Source organism: Tursiops truncatus, chromosome 10 (assembly GCF_011762595.2).
Source record: "Tursiops truncatus isolate mTurTru1 chromosome 10, mTurTru1.mat.Y, whole genome shotgun sequence".
NCBI lineage: Eukaryota > Metazoa > Chordata > Mammalia > Artiodactyla > Delphinidae > Tursiops > Tursiops truncatus.
The window spans coordinates 96,926,399-96,946,712 of NC_047043.1; the positions used below are offsets into that span (position 1 = coordinate 96,926,399).

Genomic DNA, 20,314 nt, shown 5'->3' on the forward strand with positions numbered 1-20,314 from the left:
CAGGCATGAATAAGTGCAGAATGCAGGAGTGTTTGATTGAATCAACTCACTTTGCCTGCTGAGCTGCTGTCAGAGCAGACCTTTTGTACTGGGTGACTAAGTGGAACAGGTCACAGTCACCTGGGATTTACTAGCTGTTGATGGCCTCTCTTTAAACACTGCAGCTTCTCTGCTGGCGCAGATGGAGACAGGAGTCAGCGTGTCCCTGCCTCAATCCAGCCTCCCTCTGAAGAAGTCTTCCATGGGGTTTCTTTCAAACACGTCTGCATCCTGTAGTTGTCTCTGTTGTCTGGGTCCCTCCACCCCCTAGCCAGAGCTCACAGCAGCCAAGAAGAGGGGGTTGGACTGCATTTAGCTCCAGGCCACGGAGGGAGGAGGTGCTGCTCGCCTGACCCTGTCGTCACCCCATAGCCCCCAGCTCCCACCTCATGCCTGCTTTTTCCTCTTCTGTCTTCCTTGGGATCCAGGCTCATAACCCTCTCCAGCCACTGGGCACCGTCCTCCTTTTCCTCTAGCTCTGCTTGTCATCCTCACCCCTGTGGGCCATGCACTTCCCCAGCTCAGTCTATGGACGCATCCCTCTTGGAGAGGGTGAGGAGCTCATGGGCTGTGAGGGCAGACCTGGGTACCAATCCCAGATCCCTAATTTCCTAGTTAGGTGCCGGGGCAGATGGTGTTGGTGCTTCACCCACAGCCCCTCGGGTCCTTTGCAGTTTCTGGGAGAACCCTCCTCCAAGTCAGCTGTGCTTTTGCCACCAAAGGCTTGCACCTGCAACCCTCCTCTGGAGGCTGCTGATGGGCCACAAGTGCAGAAGTCTAGACAGGCCCAGGAATTTACGCCTCCCACCCCCATCCCCGATGCCCATTACCAAACGCTGTGGAGTACGGGAGTCGGAGAGCCCCTCTCCCGTGCGTGGCTGGGGCCAAGCCTGGGGGTGACTCACACTGTAGGGTGGGCAGGACTCTGCCTGAGATGCCCGCCTGCTCTGCTGCCTCCCCACCCACCCCTTTTCTGCCTTTTCCTCAGAGCACTTCCTTCATGTATCTCTTGTCTCTGGGTCTGCTTCGGGGAACCTGAATTAAGACAGTGACTTGGGCAGGTCCCTGCACATTTCAGAGCCTTGGTTTTCTCATCTGTAACTTGGGGTTAGTCGTGTATACTCCTTAGGCTTGTTGGCAGGATTAGATAAAATAGTATGCAAAGTGCCTGGCGTGGGGCAAGTAGTGAGTGCACAGTTCCTCTTAGTGATCCCTCTTTTCGGAAAGTCAGCCAGAGGGTCATTGGCCTGGGAATGGGAGGCCTGACTCTTGTTCTAAAATCGCTGATCATCCTTTAGTAAATATCTTTGCCTCCCTAAGCCTCAGTTTCTTTCTTTTTCTTTTCTTTTCTTTCTTTCTTTCTTTCTTTCTTTCTTTCTTTCTTTTTCTTTCTCTCTTTCTCTCTTTCTCTCTTTCTCTCTTTCTTTCTCTCTTTCTTTTTCTTTCAGCAGCTTTATTAAGATGTAATTTACACAGTGTGCAATTCACCCATTTAAAGTAAACAATTCAGGAGTTTCCAGTATGTTCACAGAGATGTACTACCATCATTACAATCTAATTTTAGAACATTTTCATCACCTCAGAAAGAAAGCCCCTACCCATTACAGTTACTCCCCATTTCCTCCCACCCCAACCCAAACCCATGACAACCACTGATCTACTTTCTGTGTCTACCGATTTCCCTATTCTGGACATTTCATATAAGTGTAGTCATATAGTGTGTGGTCTTTGATGATGGCTGGCTTCTTTCACTCAGCATGATGTTTTCAAGGTTCATCCATGTTGTATCATGTGTCAGTACTTCATTCCTTTTCATGGTTGAATAATATTCCACTGTATGGACATACCACATGTTGTTTATCCATTCATCTGTTGATGGACGTTTGGGTTGTTTCCATTTTTTGGCTATTGTTAATAGTGCTGCTCTGAACAGGTTTTTGTACGGACAAACGTTTTTATTTCTCTCAGACATATATGTATATATTTAAGAGTAGAATTTCTGTGTTATACGGTAACTGCATTTTTAACTTTTTGAGGGGTTGCCTGTTTTCCAAAGAGGCTGCACCATTTTACAATCTCATCAGCATGTTTGAAGTTTCCAATTTCTCCACATCTTCGACAGCACCTGTTATTGTCTTTCTGATTGTCGCCATCCTGGTGGGTGTGAAGTGATATCTCACTGTGGTTTTAATTTGCATTTCCCTGATAGCTAATGACGTTGAGCATCTTTTCAGGTGCTTATTGGCCATTTATATATCTTTTTTGGAGAAATGTCCATTCAGAGTCTTTGCTTATTTTATAATTGGGTTAAATGTATTTTTATTGTTGATTTGCATGAGTTCTTTATATTTTCTGGATATTTTTCCCTTATCAGCTACATGAGGCCTCAGTTCCTTTGTTTGTGACTTGCTGTGTTCCTCAAATTAGGCACAGAGTATGTAAGGTGCCTGACACATCCTGGGTAGCTGTTAGCTGTTATCATTACTGGAACATTCTTTTAATTCACAGGGCCAGATAAGCCTCTAGGTATTATCTGATCTGACTCTCCCCTCTATCTACCCATTTCACAGATGAAGCAACTCAGGCCAGAGAGAGGTTACTTCTTTCTCTTGGCTTCAGAAATGGCTTAAAGCAGATCTGGGATGGAGCCCTGACCATGTGGGCAGGTCATCTCCTCTCCTTCCACCTCAGTGGTTTCATTTGCAAAACAGATGTGAGGGAGGGGGTTACAGCTAGCTGGCCCTGAGCATCTCATGTGTGCAAGGGCTGTCTGAAAAATGTAATCTCACTCAGTCCTCCCAACTTCACTAAGTCGTAGGTGTTCCTACCTGCCCATTTCACAGATGTGGAAACCGATACTCAGAGAAGTGAAGTCCCTTGCCCAGGGGCTCATGTCTAGGAAGTGACAGCATCAGGATTCAGTCCCAGGATTTTCCAACACCAACACCTGTCCTCTCTTCTGCTGTGCCTCCTGGGGAGCACTTCTCCCTTTTTCTTCATTTTCTGATATTTATTGTGGTTATATCATAAACTTTCTAATAACCACAGAGGAAACCTGAGGAAAAAGAGAATGCTTTTATCACTTCTTAGATCTCCTTACTTGATACTTTCAAATGCATCCAGGCCTAGCTGAGTCCCACCTTTATAAAGGGATGACCTGGGGAGGCCAGAAGTTTAACCATCTCCAAGGCCAACCCCAGCCTAGATTGTGCTGAGTTTGGGGGCAAAGATCCATTGGGCCTCTCCTTCTAGAAGTCAGGCAAATCTGCTTCCTCACTGGGGGTGGAGGTGGGGTCTCTTGGGGCGGGTGCTCTGTTTCTTCCTCTTCTGTATCACCAGTGCCCAGCACTGTAAACCATCATAGCTGGTTCTCAGGCAGCACTTGGTGAATGATAACAGTTGGTCAGAGTTGCCTTCTGCTGATTAAGTCTTACCTGTGGTCAGCCCCGGACTTTCCACCTCCAACTGACATGTTAATATAATGAAAGCAAATAGTTATATAAAATTTACTATATCTGATTGGCACTATTCTAAGTCCTTTACATATATTAACTCAGTTAATCTTCACACAACCTATAAGATAGATATTACTGTTACTCCCATTTTACAGATGAAGAACCTGAAACAGAGAGGTTAAGTCACTTGTCTGAAATTGCACAGCTCAGAAGTAATAGAGGCAGAATCTGAACACAAGCGGTCTGGCTCCATGCTCTTTACCACTGAATGTTTTGCTCCCTTTCTTAAAAACTGCCAGTGAAACACAACCTGCCCTCCCTCCCTCGTGTCTTGAAAGGAGGCTCCCTTTCTCTCAGGCAGGCATGGGAGAAAAGCCTCTCTCACCATGTCAGGCATTAACAGTAGGAGGGGAGGAAGCACTTTGCTAAGGTGCTCAGATAATGATTTCCAAGCACAAGGGAGAGAGAGAATCACTCATTATGACAGGCTAACTGGGTGCGGGCTTTGTCCCTGGGGCTTCTGGCTTTATTTTTCCATGGTGTTTAGAGTTTTTCTTAAAATGAATGATATTCATAAAAGAAAAAAAAAAACCTGCCGATAGCTGCCCATTGGATGGCAGGTCCCAAATACACATCCTTCAATAAAAAACTAGGGGGCTCTAGGTCTATCCACACCTCTACAAATGACCCAATTTCGTTCTTTTTTTTGGCTGAGTAATATTCCATTGAATGTATGTACCACATCTTCTTTATCCATTCATCTGTCAGTGGGTATTTAGGTTGCTTCCATGACCTGGCTATCGTAAATAGTACTGCAGTGAACATGGGGGTGCACATGTCTTTTTGAATTATGTTTTTTTCTGGGTATATGCCCAGTAGTGGGATTGCTGTGTCATATGGTAATTCTATTTTTAGTTTTTTTGTTTGTTTTTAACACCTTTATTGGAGTATAATTGCTTTACAATGGTGTGCTAGTTTCTGCTTTATAACAAAGTGAATCAGCTATACAGATGAACCGGTTTGCAAGGCAGAAATAGAGACACAGATGTAGAGACCAGATGTATGGACACCAAGGGGGGAAAGCAGGGCGGGGGAGTCATGGTGGTGGTGGGATGAATTGGGATATTGGGATTGACATATATATGCTAATATGTATAAGATAGATAACTAATAAGAACCTGTTGTATAAAAAATAAATAAATTAAATTTAAAAAAGGAGGGGGCTGTGAAAAAAATGCAAGTGCTTGGATGCTAGGGCTGCAATTTGGATTCAGAAGGTCTGAGGAGAGGCCTAGAAATGGGTATTTCTAACGAGCTTCCCTGGAAATTCTAAGGTCCGCCAGAGAGGGCAGGAGCCTGGAACATAGCACTGGAGCCCAGGAACCTCCATTTTCAGCCACTGAGGAATAAAACTCCTGCTCACCATTGACAATGGAAGCATGATTCAAGTTCCGTCCTACAAGTTGCCTCCTCTGGGAAGCCTGCCCTGATTCAAAGTAGGTAATCACTTCTTCCCTGACCTCCCACAGCCCTTTGTATACCCATTAGACTTGACATCATAGAATAGCTATTGTATTTGGTCCTTTGGAACAAGAATTGTGTCTTATCTGCCTCTGTACACCCAGCACCTATTCCGTTGCCAAATATAAAGTTGGTGCTCAATGAATGTTTGTTGAACAGATGACTCAGCAGTCCACTGCAGCCCCTGTTCGGAGCGTATCGTGGTCAGGCTTTCAGGCTGAAAAGACCTGATTTCTAACTTTGCCACTTGCTGTCGTTTTGACTTTGGGCCGCTCATGTGCTCCATCTGAGTCTCAGTTTGCTCATCTGGAAAATGGGAATAATATTAATCCCTCCCTCTCGGAGGAGCTCAGCTGATATAGGCAAACAGTGCAATGGTGCTTAAACCCGAGGTGTGGTGCTGGTATGTGTGGGAGCAGGTGGCCTGGGGGCTGTGTTGTTCCTGTTCTGGAATGTGGGTGCTCCGAGAGATGTTGTTCACATGACTTCTGGGTTCTGGGCCTGCTTTTCCCTGGGCTCACAGCACTTGGTGAGGGCGGGTGGAAGTTCCAAAAAGAAGCAGGTGACGGTTCTGGGGAACAGCACCGCTGGCTCTTGGATGTTGTGTGGAAGACTCAACCTCCAACCACCTTCCCAGCGTTCCCACTCTGCCCAGCTTCCCTTCCTTTCCTGCCCACCTTGCAGGGCTCTTCAAGGGTTCCTGGGCCCCTGCCAAGCAGGATGGGGCCCTACGCTGAGCCCTTTACACCTCAGTGGCTCTGAGGTCAGAGTTGATTCCGCCCCCCTCTCTTTGGAGGTCCTGGCCTTGCAAGTCCTGTGTCCTTGGGGTGTGGACAGCCAGACCTTTAGACTGATGAACCGGCTGTCAGAAAGCTGCATAGCTCAGTCCCTGCTAAATCGTAGCCCAAGTGATGGGCGTTGTTTGCCTCAGAAGGAGGGGGAGCGGCTCTGCCATGGTGCAGTGTCCTCTGTCATCCTAGCTGGGGCTTTTTACTGTGGCATCTTTGTCCAGCATCAGATGATTGCATCCTCGAAACGTGACATCAGTGTTATTATTACTATTACCGTTTTGCAGTTGGGAAACTGAGGCTCTACGAGAGGAGCTGACTTACCCAAGGGCAAACCACTTCACTCTCGAGAAAGCTGGAGTCCAGCTCGGAGCTGGCAGAGGCCACTCACTGCCTCTGAGCGAGTGAAGGGGAGGGAAAGGCTGTGTGTTATGCTTGTTTCTCTCCCTGCTTTGGAGGATCAGGATCTGGGACCTCTCTGACTTTCCCTAACCCACCCTAGAGTTAGGAGACCACCCAGTTATGGGAGGTGAAGTAGCACAGGCTGGGAGACCTGGTTCTGGCCTCACCTACCCCACTAGGGTGCTTTGGTTTAATGTGATCATGTATAAAAGTGGCTCTAGAATAAATAGGCAGACAGTTACACAGAACAGAAGAGAGTCCAGAAATAGTAAGGTGACATGGAAAATCTCTGGAGAAAAGATAGATTACTCAATAAAGGGTGTTGGAACAATTGGAGAACCACCTGGATGCAACTCACTCCTTTCACCAGAATTAACTCCAGATGGATCATGTACATTTTTTTAAAAGCTTAAATACAACTACCTGAAGAAATAAGAGATTTTGAAAATAATCTCAAAGTGGGGAAGGCCTTCCTAAGTATAATGTATAATCAACAATATACCAAATTTTTGGTAAATTCTAATACCTAAATATTTTAAATGTCTTCATAACAATACTATAAGCAAAGTCAAAAGACAAATGAGTTACTTGGAAAAAATAGTGACAAACAGATATCCCAGACCTGAGCTAATTTTCTTAATATATAAAGAGTCCCTACCAATCAATAATAAAAAAAAGATCTAACCTCACAGGAAAAAAGTGGTGAAAGAAAGAGAACAGAAAAGGAAATACAAATGGCATTTAAGCATGTGAAATGATATTCAACTTCCCTTATTATAAGTGTAAATTAAACTACAATGAGGTATAATTATATCAGATTGGCAGAAATTTTAAAGTTAGACAAGACATCCTGTTGTCAAGGTTGTGCAGAAACAGACACCCTCATAAATTTCAAATGCTGCACAAATACTACAGCCTCTGTGGAGATTACTTTGGATCTTACAAATTTTTAAATGCACAAATCCTTTGACCCAGCAATTCCACTTCTAGAAGTCCATTCTACAGACAAACTTGCACATGTGTGAAGTGCTGATTGTATGAGGAGAGTCTGAAGTGACAAAAGCTTGGAAACAGCCATAAATAGCCACTTCTAGGGCACTGGCTAAATAAATGGTCATCTATCCATATATGGCTTACTGTGCATCTATGGAAAAGAATGAAGCCAGCCCATATAAACTGATATAGAATGCTTCCCCAGGACCATTTGTTTAAAAGAAAGGAAGGCATGAGTAAGAGAGGAGAAAAGAAAGAAAGGGAGGAAGGAGGAAGCGAAGAGCATACGATGCATATGCGTGTGTGCACTTAGCCTGGCCCTGGAAGGGCACATAGGATGCTAGTGACAGATGCTCTGGGAATAAGATCTGAGTGGCTGGGGGATAGGGCTTGTTTCTTAACTCTATTTTCTTAGTATCATTTTTTTCTAACCCTGTTCATAAATTTAGTTATCACATGTCCAAATAAATAAATAACAAAACAACACACAAACACCTGACACATAAGAGGTATTTAATATCTGTGTGTATATATACACACATATATATATACACACACCACATCTTCTTTATCCATTCATCTGTCCATGGACATTTATGTTGCTTCCACGTCCTGGCTCTTGTAAGTAGTGCTGCAATTAACATTGGGGTGCATGTGTCTTTTTGAATTATGGTTTTCTCAGGGTATATGCCCAGTAGTGGGATGGCTGGGTCATATGGTAGTTCTATTTTTGGTTTTTTAAGGAGCCTCCGTGCTGTTCTCCATAGTGACTGTATCAATTTACATTCCCACCAACAGTGCAAGAGGGTTCCCTTTTCTCCACACCCTCTCCAGCATTTACTGTTTGTAGATCATTTGATGATGGCCATTCTGACCGGTGTGAGGTGATACCTCACGGTAGTGTTGATTTGCATTTCTCTAATAATTAGCAGAGCAGGAATAGAGATGCAGACGTAGAGAACAGACGTGTGGACGCAGAGGGGGAAGGGGAGGGTGGGCTGAATTGGGAGATTAGGTTTGACATAAATACACTACCATGTGTTAAATAGATAGCTAGTGGGAACCTGAGGTATAGCACAGAGAGCTCAGCTAGATGCTCTGTGATGACCTAGATGGGTGGGAGGGGGATATGTGGCAGGGAGGTCCAAGACGGAGGGGATATATATATACACATATAGCTGATTCACTTTGTTGTACAGCAGAAACTAACACAACATTGTAAAGCAATTACACTCCAATAAGAAAAAAAAAAAAGAACATGGTTTGAAAGGTGTCTGATGCTGGAACATTAGTAGTAATAATGATGATGTTGTTGTTGTTTAAGGTTTTTCTGGGCATCCCGCAGGCTTGGTCTGCTTGTCCTGAAATTCTTCCCCTATGGGCTTCAATTTTATCATCTGTAAAGTGGGCCCATCTGGGTCTAATGTGGGTGATTCCTGACCCTGCAGGTCTGGAAGGCTTCCTCGTTTTCAACAGGAGCTGCCCAACTCCTCTCCCCCCGCCCCCTATTTACTGGAGGCCCCTCAGGTCTCTGCAATTTCAGAACTGCCTTCTTCCCCAACCTCAGAGTAAGGTGAGGATGGAGGGGACCCAAAGGCCTGGAATAACCCAACCTCAAGGTCATTACTGTGAGCCCTGCTTGTTACTGATAACAAAGCTATCTTTTTCTCTGCTGATTAAAGTGCTAACAGATTTCAGTAAATCAAAAGTTTTTAATCTTCTGTGACACAAACATAGATGTTTTTAAATGGATACAGGGGAATCCTAAGAAACTAGGAAGGTGCATTTGGAAAGTCAACTGAAAATGTGTCTTTCAAGTATTTTTTCTCTTAACTACAAAGGTTATATAACAGAATTGCAAAACATTTTGAAACATAAAAGGAAAAAAAGAATGTCTTCAGAAATCCCAACCCTTAAATACAGCCCCTACTGTAACTGTTATTTTTATCTGGTTGTTAACATGGGACATGGTACTCATTTAGTTTTATAGCTGCTCTTTTCCATTTAACATGTCATGAGTGTTTTCCCACAATGCTTCTGTATCCTCAAATTGTAACAACTACATAATAGCCCATCAACTACTTGTGCCTTTACTGATTTAATATTTCCCTGTCGCTGGACATGTAGATTTCATCTCAGTTTTCCTATTATAAAAATATGTGATACAAAGGTTTCCTGCATATAATATAGAAAATGGTTTTTTAAAGGGGCCTCAGGACAAGTCAGAAAAGAGATATAAATGGCCGGAAAACATTTGGAGGGAAAATATCTAACTTCATTGATAAAATTAGGATACCTATGAAATATCACTTGTTTAATTGCATCAAATTAACATTCAGATTTGAAAATGACAGTATCCAGTGTCAGTGAGAATACAGTGAAAGCATGAAGGTACTATAGGTTTTATGAAGAGCAATGGAGTATATACATATCAACGACCTTAAAAGCGTTCATACCTTTAGACCCTGTAATTCCACTTGTGGAAATTTACCTAAAGAAATAACCAGATATATGCACAAATATTTATATATAAGAATGTGCACTGCAATTCTATTTATATAGTAAAAAATTAGAAACACCTTCAAATGTTGAGATGTAAGTTATAGGTATAAATTACGGTAAATCTGTGTTATGGAATTTTTATGGAGCTGTTAAAGATCATGTTTTTGAAGAATCCGTAATGCCACAGTGTCATGAGGATGCAGAGCCAAACAGTCAAAATACTGTTCTCCTAATTTTAGAAGAGATTCACGTTATACATTTTACTTATGTAACCTTGTATATACCTGTATACACACACGCATAAACATATACACACATAGAATGTTATTTATATAATTTATGCATAGAGAAAAGGCTGGCAAGAAACGCACCAAAATATACATCAAAATGTTAACTTTGGGGGAATGGGATTAGGAACAATTAAGAGTATTTTAATTTTCTTTTTATACCTTTTTTCAATTTTCCGTAGTAATTCTTTTCCTATTAGAGTAAAACAATGCATATTTTTTAAAAGCCTGATCATATGAAGACTAATGAGATTATCAGATCAAATAGGATTGTGTAATCATAATCTCATGAAGTCCTCTGACTGACAGCCATTAGGAGTTGCAAATGCTAGGGCCACGGGCTTCAGCCAGACAATAGACGAAGCTGATTGGGTTGGTCTGCTCACATTTCATGGATAATTTTGTCTTTCCTGCTTCTCTTGAAAACAATCAAGAGATCTGCCAATACCGGGCCCACATTCCCACTTGGCAAGTGGGGCCGGAGCTGAGAGGCAGCTGGCCCATTTGACTGCAGCAGGCACTCGAGCTGTCCACAGCCCTCCCCCATTCACTGGCCTCCACCAACCCTGTTGTCCACGCCTAGCCTGCTGGCATAGGAAGTCCTCGTGACCCCTGCTCGCCCTACTCCTCTGCTTGGAGGTCAGGTTCACGGCTTAGTTACCTGCACGTTCCTAGCCCTCCTCTTAGGCTGCTCTGCGTGCTTGTTAAATGAGTTTACAGGTGAGTAAAGGGATGCCCAGAGAAGAGTGGTGTGTTGTCCAAGGTGACCCAGTGACGTGGTGGCAGAGCCAGGACCAGAGTACATCTCTGAGCCCAGAAGAGGACATGGTGACAGGCCATTCCTTCCGTGGAAAAGGATCTTTCCTGAGCTCCACTTTCTCCACCCAGGGTAAGGGGGTGATCAGCAGCCACTCTCAGGAATTCTCTTGGGTAGATGTATCCGTGTGTCATGACCCACAATAGTTTCAATGAATGTAGGGCAGGAAGGAAGACTTTGCAGAATGCAAGGGTTTGGGAAGAAGGGGAAAGTATGGAAGGGACACTGGTCTACCCTTGACTCATCTGGGACTCATGGGCAAGCCATACTGCCTCCTTGCTCTGATTTCCGTGCCATGAACCACCCACCCACCCCCATGTCACTCAAGGGTCATGAGAAGGGCTGGAAGTATTGTTAAGAAATGCAAACTTCTTGTCATCTTATCCTTGGCAGTCCCATCTGCTCTTCTCTTTTTTCCTCTTCCAAGTGTAAACTCATGGCCTAGACATGACCTGGGGTTTTGCCTTAATTCGAAGGGCATTGGCAAACTTCCTCAAAATGAACATTATTTATAAAACTTCTGAAATACTTGTTTCAGTGATAAACTGCAGGATGAGAATAAGCATCTGATTAAAGGGGAGGAAAAAAGAGAGAAAATTCTTTTGGCTAGAAAATTATTACATCATCAGAGAAGGCTTCTTTTTGACTTGTGCCTTCATTTCTCTAATAAGCCTGGCACTGTGCTAAGCACTGTGGGAGAACCAAAGGTGAACAAAATTTGGCTCCATATCACATAAAGAGTAACGCTCATCTAATACTCCATGCACTCCCCAACATCTCCCAGCCCCTGGCAGCCAATCAGGGCCAGTAACTAGTTCAAACCAGTCAAGTCCACAGCACTTAACTGGCTGTTGGAGACCCTCCGGCACTCACTTCCGCTGTGGTGTTGATCAACAGTGTTTCAGATGATGAAGCTTCATCCTCTTCATCCTGGCTTCCTGAGTCACCACGTGGAGCAGAATGCCCTGCTGACCAGGACGGGCCATTTGCTTTGTTATACCTCTGAGATTTGGGTGTGAATTTGTTTCTGCAGCATAACCTAGCCTAGGCTGACTAATACAGTCCCTACTCTCAGTAATAAGGGCTACCGTTTATTGAATGCCTACTGTATGCCCAAGAACGTAACTTGTTTTATTTCATTTAATCCTCACTGCAGCCCTGTGAGAGCTATTATCATCTCCATTTCTCAGATGAGGCGCAGTTCAGGGAGTCTTGCCCAGTGTCATGCAGCTAGTAAGTTGCAGAATCAGGATTCAGCCTCAGGTCTGTCTGACTTCAAGGTTGCTGTTTCCTCGTAAACTAGTTTCAAGTTCAAGAGACCTTAAACAAGAAAATGTATTCTGCAGGCGAAGGTTGGAGGCTGGGGGAGTGGGACGAAGGGGAAGTCCTTAGTTTTCCATGAGGAGGAACATCGAGGTTCAAGATCCCCAATCAGAACACTGGTGTTTTGGAGACAGAAATGCCATTTTAAACGTTGTTTATGTGTTGCATGTGTAGAAGCCATTAATATCTGTCAGATGCATCCCTGCTGTTTGCTTCCACCAGCAAGAAGAATTCCAAATATAAGCTGTTTGCTGTTTCATAAGTATTTTAACCCAGAAACAAAGCCAAAGTTGTAAAAACATTAGAACAGGAAGGGACCTCCTGTGAGAGGCCCTCACTTTTTGCGTGGAGGAGGGTGAAGCCCAGAGATGGGAAGTCTCCCGTTTCAGATCACACAGCGCGCTCCTGGCAGCCCTCTCAGCTGTGCCTCACACACTGAGCGTTGGCAGGAGCCCACGGAGGAAGATGCTTGTCTGCTCTGTAAGATCCTAATGCTTCTTGAAGGCAGGAGTGGCATCGGACTCATCCACTCGTCCCCGTCCCTTCATGCACACATTTGCCAAAATCTGAGTATTCTCACATCAGTTATCCCTTTTGAACTTCACAGGAACCCTCTGAGTGAGCGAAGCAGGTCTTGTCCCCATTGTACCAATGAGGAAGTCTCAGCGAGGTGGAGTGAATTGTCCAAGGTCACACAGCTCTGTTTAACTGCAACCCAGATCTCTTTACTCTCAGATAAACCTGTGATCCTTCCAAATCCAGAAGACAAGTTCCTGTCCTAGACCAGCCCAGCGGTGACGGGCATGGCTCTGCATTCACAACCCAGCCGTTTGATCCTTCTGTGACTCAGTTTACTCATCTGTAAAATTAGGAAGGCAATAGTACCTCAGGAAGAATCAAGTAAGCTAACACGTACGACGGCCTTAGAGTGGCTCTGGGGACACAGTGCTCGGTCCGCATCAGCCGGGACCCTGATGAGATCCCGGGCAGCGCTGGATGGATCGTTTGGCACTTCTCAGGGACCTTAGGGGTCCATGAAGTGTAGCAGTTTGTTGTTTTGCTGAGACAGAAGTTAATGGCTCACATGGAATGGTATGATGATGATCATTTAAACACACACCGCTTTGTGGAAAGTGGCCACTCAAGGAGTGAGAATGGTGCAAATCCAGGTGGCTGGATGAGAGTCGGGCAGGAAGCCTGTGCCTCTAGAATGTGTGTAGGGAGGAAGTCAGGAGTCTCTCTGGTGCCTCGTGAAGAGACTTTGGGAAACTCTTACGGATGTTGGTAGAAGGGTGTCCTCCAGGTGGTACTTAGCCAGGGGCCCAGGAACACCCACTTGTGCCCTGCAAGTCCCAAGAGAGCATATAAGCGCCCAGAGCACGCTGAGCAGAGTGGCATTCTGCAGCTGTGGCTCCGGCAACCCACCCGAGCCCCAGATGAGCATGACGGGACCAGACCGGAAGGCCTCTGCCCGCTTCCCTGGTCCTCACTTGGACCTGAACTCTTCCCGTCCCAATAGTGAGAAGAGACCCGGCCATCACATGCAGCGCCAAGGCCAGGCTGACCCAGGCTGGTTACCTCAGGCCTCCTGGGGGCAGCGCAGTGGGCCAACCACATGGAAGAAAGAGCTAGTCTTGAAGTTCGTTGGTTTGGTAGGAGTTGTCCAAGCACAAATGCAAATAGATACATAGCGTACCCGTATGGGTTGGGATAAAATGGGCCAGGCCCCAAATCTGGGGTCTTTTCTGAAAGACACTTGTGTTTTCTAGGGGAGAGAGAGAATGATGTATTGTTAAGGGTGATGCGGCGCAGTTAGGGAATCTGGCACCTGAAGGCAAGCAGACCTATGTTCAGATCGCAACCTTGGCACTTTCTAGTTGTGTGCGTTTGGACAAGGGGTCTAATTTCTCCAAGCCTCCATGTATCAACCCTAAAATAGGAATGAGAAGTCCTACCTGCTTGTTGTAAGGATTAGAGATGACGTAGGTACTTGTGAAATGGTGGCTGTCGCGTCGGGGCCCCTGGTCTGTACCAGGCTGTATGCAGATGCTTGCCTGCTCTTCATCTCAGTGTTCTGCACAGTTCACAGCCTTGGCCTTCCTCGTATACTAACCGCACTATTGTTTACTTACTTTCTAAGTCAGTTCACTTTCTTTTGCCAGTATATAACATTTTTTATTTTAGAAAATTAGGTAGCAAACATTTTGTACTCATAAGCTACATGATGGAATTCCCCAGTCATTTATTTTTTAATTTTGTTGAAGTCTAGTTGATTTACAATGTTGTGTTAATTTCTGCTGTTCAGCAAAGTGACGCAGTTATACATATATGCATTCTTTTTCCTATTCTTTTCCGCTATGGTTTATCACAGGATATTGAATGTAGTTCCCGGTGCTATAACACTAAGAGCTTGCTGTTCATCCTCAACTCACTTTTTAATTTAAGCCCCATCCTGAGCAATCGTAGCCATGAAATTATGGGCTTGATGTGCTTTTTTTTCCCAACATGCCTTAAAATATATGCATAACCATTAAAACAATAATTTTCTTTGTGTGAGACAAAGAAGAAAAGAATCACTGTGCCCTCCAACATTAATCTGCACGGCACACTTTGGGACACCCCAGATGTCCATGTTTAATCCTCAAGATGTCCTGTCAAGAGAAGTACCCCCTGTTTGAGATAAAGAAATGGATCTCCCGATTAACCAGACATCACCTTGGTAGCTTTCAGAGGTCAGTCTGACATTTCTTCAAGACATTTTCTTCTTAAGAGGGATCTTTCAGATCCTGAATCTCCGAGCCTGTCACCAAAAAGAGCAAAACACTGTAGCGAGTGGTTCCTGGACCCTGCAGATTCCTGCAAGGTGGTGGTTCTTTTTGAAAAGATTCAAATGCATCTCCGTCCCTTGTAAATCAAACCCAAACCTCCAATGTGAGGGGAAACCATAAACAGCTTTGAACGGGGCTGGCTGGACAGGGCTGGAGGTGACCTTCGAAGCTGGGGACCATGTTTAGGCATATCTGCCATGTGGTCCCTCGACAGCCTGCCCCACACCCTCCACTCCTGGGTTGGCTGGAAATCCTGTCCACCTCAGTGCAGTGGGTGGGAATGACCGCCTGTGTCCCTGCCGGAGCTCAGGAATCTGCATGCATTCCTCAGAACGTAGTGACTTTACCATGGCCTTGCCTCAAATTATGGGGTGTTTGGAGACTAATCCCGGGGCGCTGCTACAGCGTGTGTGGTGCTCTCGCACCTTTGAAATCCTCAGCGCAGGCGTGCTGCTGAGTTCGCTAGGACTCTCTGGGTTGCAAGGAACAGAAACTGCCTCAACCGAGGAACTCCTCATAAGGATACAGAGGCATCGCAAGGAAATCAGGGCAGGCTGGCAGAGGAGCCTCAGGAAGGGCTGGAGCCGTGGCCGAAATGGAGCAGAAGCCCCCTGTCCTTCCCTGCAAGCCCTCTCTCTCCAAGTCACTTCCTGGTTGTCTGATTCGCTCCTGTGTGTCTGAACAGACGGACTGTCCAGCTTCCAGCATCCATGGGGCAGAAGGTGGCCATCCATAGCTTTAGAGTCTTGTGCCGCCCAGAGAGAGACTGCAGTGCCGTCTCCATCAGGCCTGATCCCTCCCGCACTCCCAGGGAAGGAGCCACAGCCTCTGGCCCCTCAGCCCATCCTCCTCCCTACAGCCAGAGTGATGTTTTCAAAATGCAAATGTGATTATACTCTTCCTTCCCAATAAGACACTCCAGGGGCCCCTCGCACTCTTAGATGAAGGCGAAACTCTTCATGAAGTCCTGCGTGGTCGGGCCCTGCTTGACTCTCCAGCCTCATCCTTCACTCCCTCTGCCCAGCCTCACTGGGGTCCCCTGGATCCTCAGCCAGGCCTTTGCTGTGCTGTCCTCTCCTCTCCCTGCCTGCAGCCTCCCCGGCCAGGTCACGCTCCCTATTCCAGACACTCATGACCTTTGTCACAGATGCACGTTTACATTTCACAGACGCACGTATTGAGTCTTTGATTTTTACGTGTCTACCCCCATGCAGCTGCTCACTCCTCCAGGATGGAGACGTGTCTGTTTACTCCCCTAGTGTGCAGGAGGTGCACCTCAGAAACAGCAGTGCTGAGGCTTCAACCCAATCGCCTCATCTCCCCGAGCCTTTCAGAGTATCTGAACTTCAAACCCGTGTCGTAGGTTTGAGATGCTGCCCTTTTGGAAACTGCATATGATGCTGTCATAGGGAATTATATTCCACATCACCAGGAGCCATTCAGCTACTCCAAGTGTGGTCCACGGACCAGCGGCATCGGCATCACTGGCGAGCTGGTTAAAAATGCAGAATCTCAGACTCGACCCCAGCCCTACTCGTTGGGAATCTGTATTTTCACGAGTGATTCACGTGCAATTAAAGTTTCAGAAGCACTGGGTTAGGACACACTTTGTATACGTTCCTATAACCTCCCTTGATTTCTTTCCATTTCTCACTGCTTCTTCAGCGTTGGGCTTCTCTTCTACACTGTGAGCTTCCTGAAGGCTGGGACCCTGGAAGACCTCAGGGCCAGGTACATGTTCTCGCATATACAGGCAAAGATACTTTTCCCTAAAATCAGCCCCCAGGAAAGGTCCACACAAGGCCTTTCATATTACAGGATGCTCTATGAATTATTTTGTTTTGAACAAAACAAAATAATGTGTCTGGGAAAGGCACATTATCTGAAAATGACCTCAATGCTAGTTTGGATGTTTTTAGCGGTCACGCAGTGGATGCCATAAAAAATAGGTAAAGAAATGCGACCCGATTTAGTTGTCATTTCTGTTCTGTGTGGCTTCACAGCTGTAACTGCTGTGTGTTGCTGTACGCGGGCCCTTTGAAGATCATCTTCAGAAGTGTGTGCTTATGCTGTGGGGTCGCAACCTGCATCCACAGAATTAATTTAGAGAAACAAGACTGCTCACTGAAGGCTGCCCTCCTGTCTGCACAGCCTCTAACACCACAGCGTTAGCTCTTAGGGACAGAGCAAGGAGGACCACGTTTGGAGGCTGTGACTGGAAAGTCCTTGCTCTGCCTTTACAGACTGGTGAGTGCAGGCGAGTTTTCAACTTCAGCCTTCATTCCGTGCCTGGAAAATGGGGATGCTGCTCTCTGAGGCCACTTGTCTTTCGGCATCATTTATTCCAGTGTGTGGCTGAAGCGTCAGTTGTCCAGCTACCCCCCAGGACCCTCAGTCACTACCCTCCTTCACTACCTGTAGCCTCTTATATCTAAAGCATGGGAGCAAAGCTGTAGGTCATAAGAGCTGCAGTTGGTCCTCTGTGTCCTCACGCCTCCTGTTCCTGCACGCCCTCCACCTTGCACACCCTCCACCTTGCACGCCCACAGTGCTTGCTCACTGCTCTCTCCACAAAGTCCCCCCCAAACCAGCCTCCATTCCCCACCCTCACTTTCCGAGTCCCCACGCTCCAGACATTTCTCTTTCTGATCTAATTCCCATTTTGTCAGGGCCCTACTGCCAGAATTTTATTTAATGAAGGAACTGGATGACAAAAGTATATGAATGACTTGAAGGCCCATCTCTTATTATGATAACAGTTGCCGCTCTGTACTGGACACCTGGTTTTGCCTGGCTTCTGGGTTGGATATGCAGGTGGCTGGCAGTGCTGTTCTCTGGGGTGGAGAAGAGGAAAGTGGGGCTTCTGACCAAGATGGCTGACTGAGCTTTCAATGGAGATGCCACCCCTGGGCCCACCCCTAATGGTTGTGGAGCCCAAGGCAAGAAAGAGTACAAATGGTCTAGGAGTGGCTGCAGTCATGGGTTTTGGGGGCGTGGGGTGGGAACTGAGGTTGTGTGGGGCCAAATTGTAAGGGGTCTTTCATGTCAAAGACAGAGTTTGTCCTGTGGGACATGGCGAGCTGGTGAGGAGTGAAACAGGATGCTGGAATGATCTGATGGCATCTTAGGACAGTCCCTCTCATAGCAACGTTGAGAAAGGATCAGAGAGGGCAAGACTGGAGGAGGGCAGCCCAGTTAGGAGAGGGTCATAGCATTCCTGCCACCTGAACCAAGGCAGTGACATGAAATGAAAGGGGATTAATGTGTAAGAACTCTCCAAGGCAGAAGCGGGATGGTGAGGAAAGAGGATGACTTCCTGCTTTACAGGTGTGTAGCTGGTACGGTCCTGGGTGCCCCAGGAGGAGGCTGGGAAATGCCAGGCATGAGGTGCCACTCCAAGGGGAGTAGTCCAGGAGGCGTTTGGGTGTGTGGGCCTGGGCTTGGCAGATCTGGGCAGATTCGGGGGTTGAGGCAGGGTTACAGAAGACTAGAGCTGCTGTCCAGATGAGAGATGATGGTGAACCAGCCCAGAAGCAGTGGCAAAATGATCTAGCAGAGTGGATAGAGTTGAGAAGCATTTAGGAGGTAAGATGGGCAGCACTCGGTGATGGTTGGGACGTGGAAGATGAGATGGGGGTGAAAATCAAAGTTGACTCCCTGTTTTCCAGATGCCACAGCATCTGAGAGGAGGGCAGTGCAGTCCATGGGACAAGAAGCAGTTTTGGGGGAGAGATGATGGCTTAGTTTGGACGTAAGGAGTTTATTAGGGAGGTGAGTGGGAAAGGAGGATACTGATGAAAGGTGTTAACGCACGGATTACTTCTGTGGGCAGTGGAGCCTCAGCCCTCCTGGGGACCTGCTGAGACCCTGTGGGCCACGCCTGAAACTGCTTGGGCATCACTCCTGAGGGGATGGTTAACTCACCAGCACTTGCAGCCTGCTCCGTGGCGGGGGGTGGGGAGAGAACGTCCGCAGGAGGAGAGCCCCTGTCAGAATACACAGCTATCTCAGAGGAGACCAAGGAGTCCGCTAGGTTTGCGACAGGTGATGAGACAGCTCCGGTGGGTTGAGTCCCAGGCATCTGAGACTTCCAGCTCGAGATGTCCCCAAGCAGATGGTGGTGACACTGTAGTAGCCACCAAGGAGCCCTGGATGCTGTGCCCTGGAAGGATGGGTGTTCATGCTTGTTTAGGGCCCTTGAGTGTCCATGGTCTGGTCAGACCCGCCGTGCATACTCATCTCCCCTCCCTGGGCTGGCTGCAGAGCCCATGCTTCAGCCCTCAGTTCCCTTCCCGAAGAATAGGCCTCGGCTGTTTCTGCACCTCTGCCCTCCCTCCTTCTGTATCGAGAGCACCACTTGTCAACAGTTCCGAGAAATGGGGCTCATTTAGCAAAGAGGAAGCTGGGGGCCTGGGAGAAGATAGGTCCATTCGAGGATAATCTGCAGATCGAAAGACAAGAGTGCCGGGTTGGGGTGGGGAGCGCATGACACTGGCGACGCCACGTGGGTTTCCAGGAGTCGGAGGAGAGGCTTCTGCAGAGCAGAGGGTGAGCGAATGAGCGAAAGACGAGGAGTTGGTGCCAGGCCCCTGTCTCTGCTGCATCCTCTTAGCCACAGACCAGGCAGGGTGTTGAACGGGTCTGCATTTCTGTTTCTTTATATTTGCAGTGGGATAACATGCCTAGGCCAGCATGATCTTACAGAAATATACGCAAGCCACAAATGTAATTGTAAATATCTAGTAGCCACATTCTAAAAAGTAACGAGCAGCAAGTACCATTCATTTCGCTAATACGTTTTATCTTCAGTATATCCCAAATATTACCATTTCCGCATGCAACCAACGTAAACAGTTTTGAATGACTCTTCAGTATATCCCAAATATTACCATTTCCGCATGCAACCAACGTAAACAATTTTGAATGACTCTTCAGTATATCCCAAATATTACCATTTCCGCATGCAACCAACGTAAACAATTTTGAATGACATACTTTACGTGGAGGTGGTTGGAGGGACTAATTCTTCAGACTCTAGTGTGTACTTTACACTTACAGCAGATCTCAGTTCAGACCCACCACATGCAAGAACTCACCAGTCACCTGTGGCTGGTGGCCACATGTCCTGTGGTGCAAGCCCAGGCCGCCTGCACTGGAGAGCCACAGTGGGGAGTTCAGCCCCCACCCACCTCTGCTGGTCAGATCTTCATTGTAGGGTCCAAGCCTCATAGTAAGATAATTACGATACTGGAGGATTTACACTGTGGTGTGAGCTTTATAGGCAAGGTCTTATTTGAGCCTCACACCCACCCTGTGAGATATGTACCGTTATCCCTATTCTACAGGTGAAACGGTTCAG

General features: G+C 46.5%; 1 protein-coding gene across 2 annotated transcripts in view; it reads left to right on the top strand.

Annotated features, from left to right (window-relative positions):
* The window catches only part of HRH1 (histamine receptor H1), an 87,627-nt gene that overhangs the window by 23,250 nt on the left and 44,063 nt on the right, over window positions 1-20,314 (top strand). Inside the window, exon 1 of one of the 2 annotated variants that reach the window (XM_073787709.1) lies at window positions 4,859-4,990. The exons of the other annotated variant lie outside the window; for it this stretch is intronic. The gene's annotated coding sequence lies outside the window, so the exon portion shown is untranslated. Of the gene's footprint in view, window positions 1-4,858; window positions 4,991-20,314 lie in introns of those variants that run through there. 2 annotated transcript variants of the gene reach the window in all.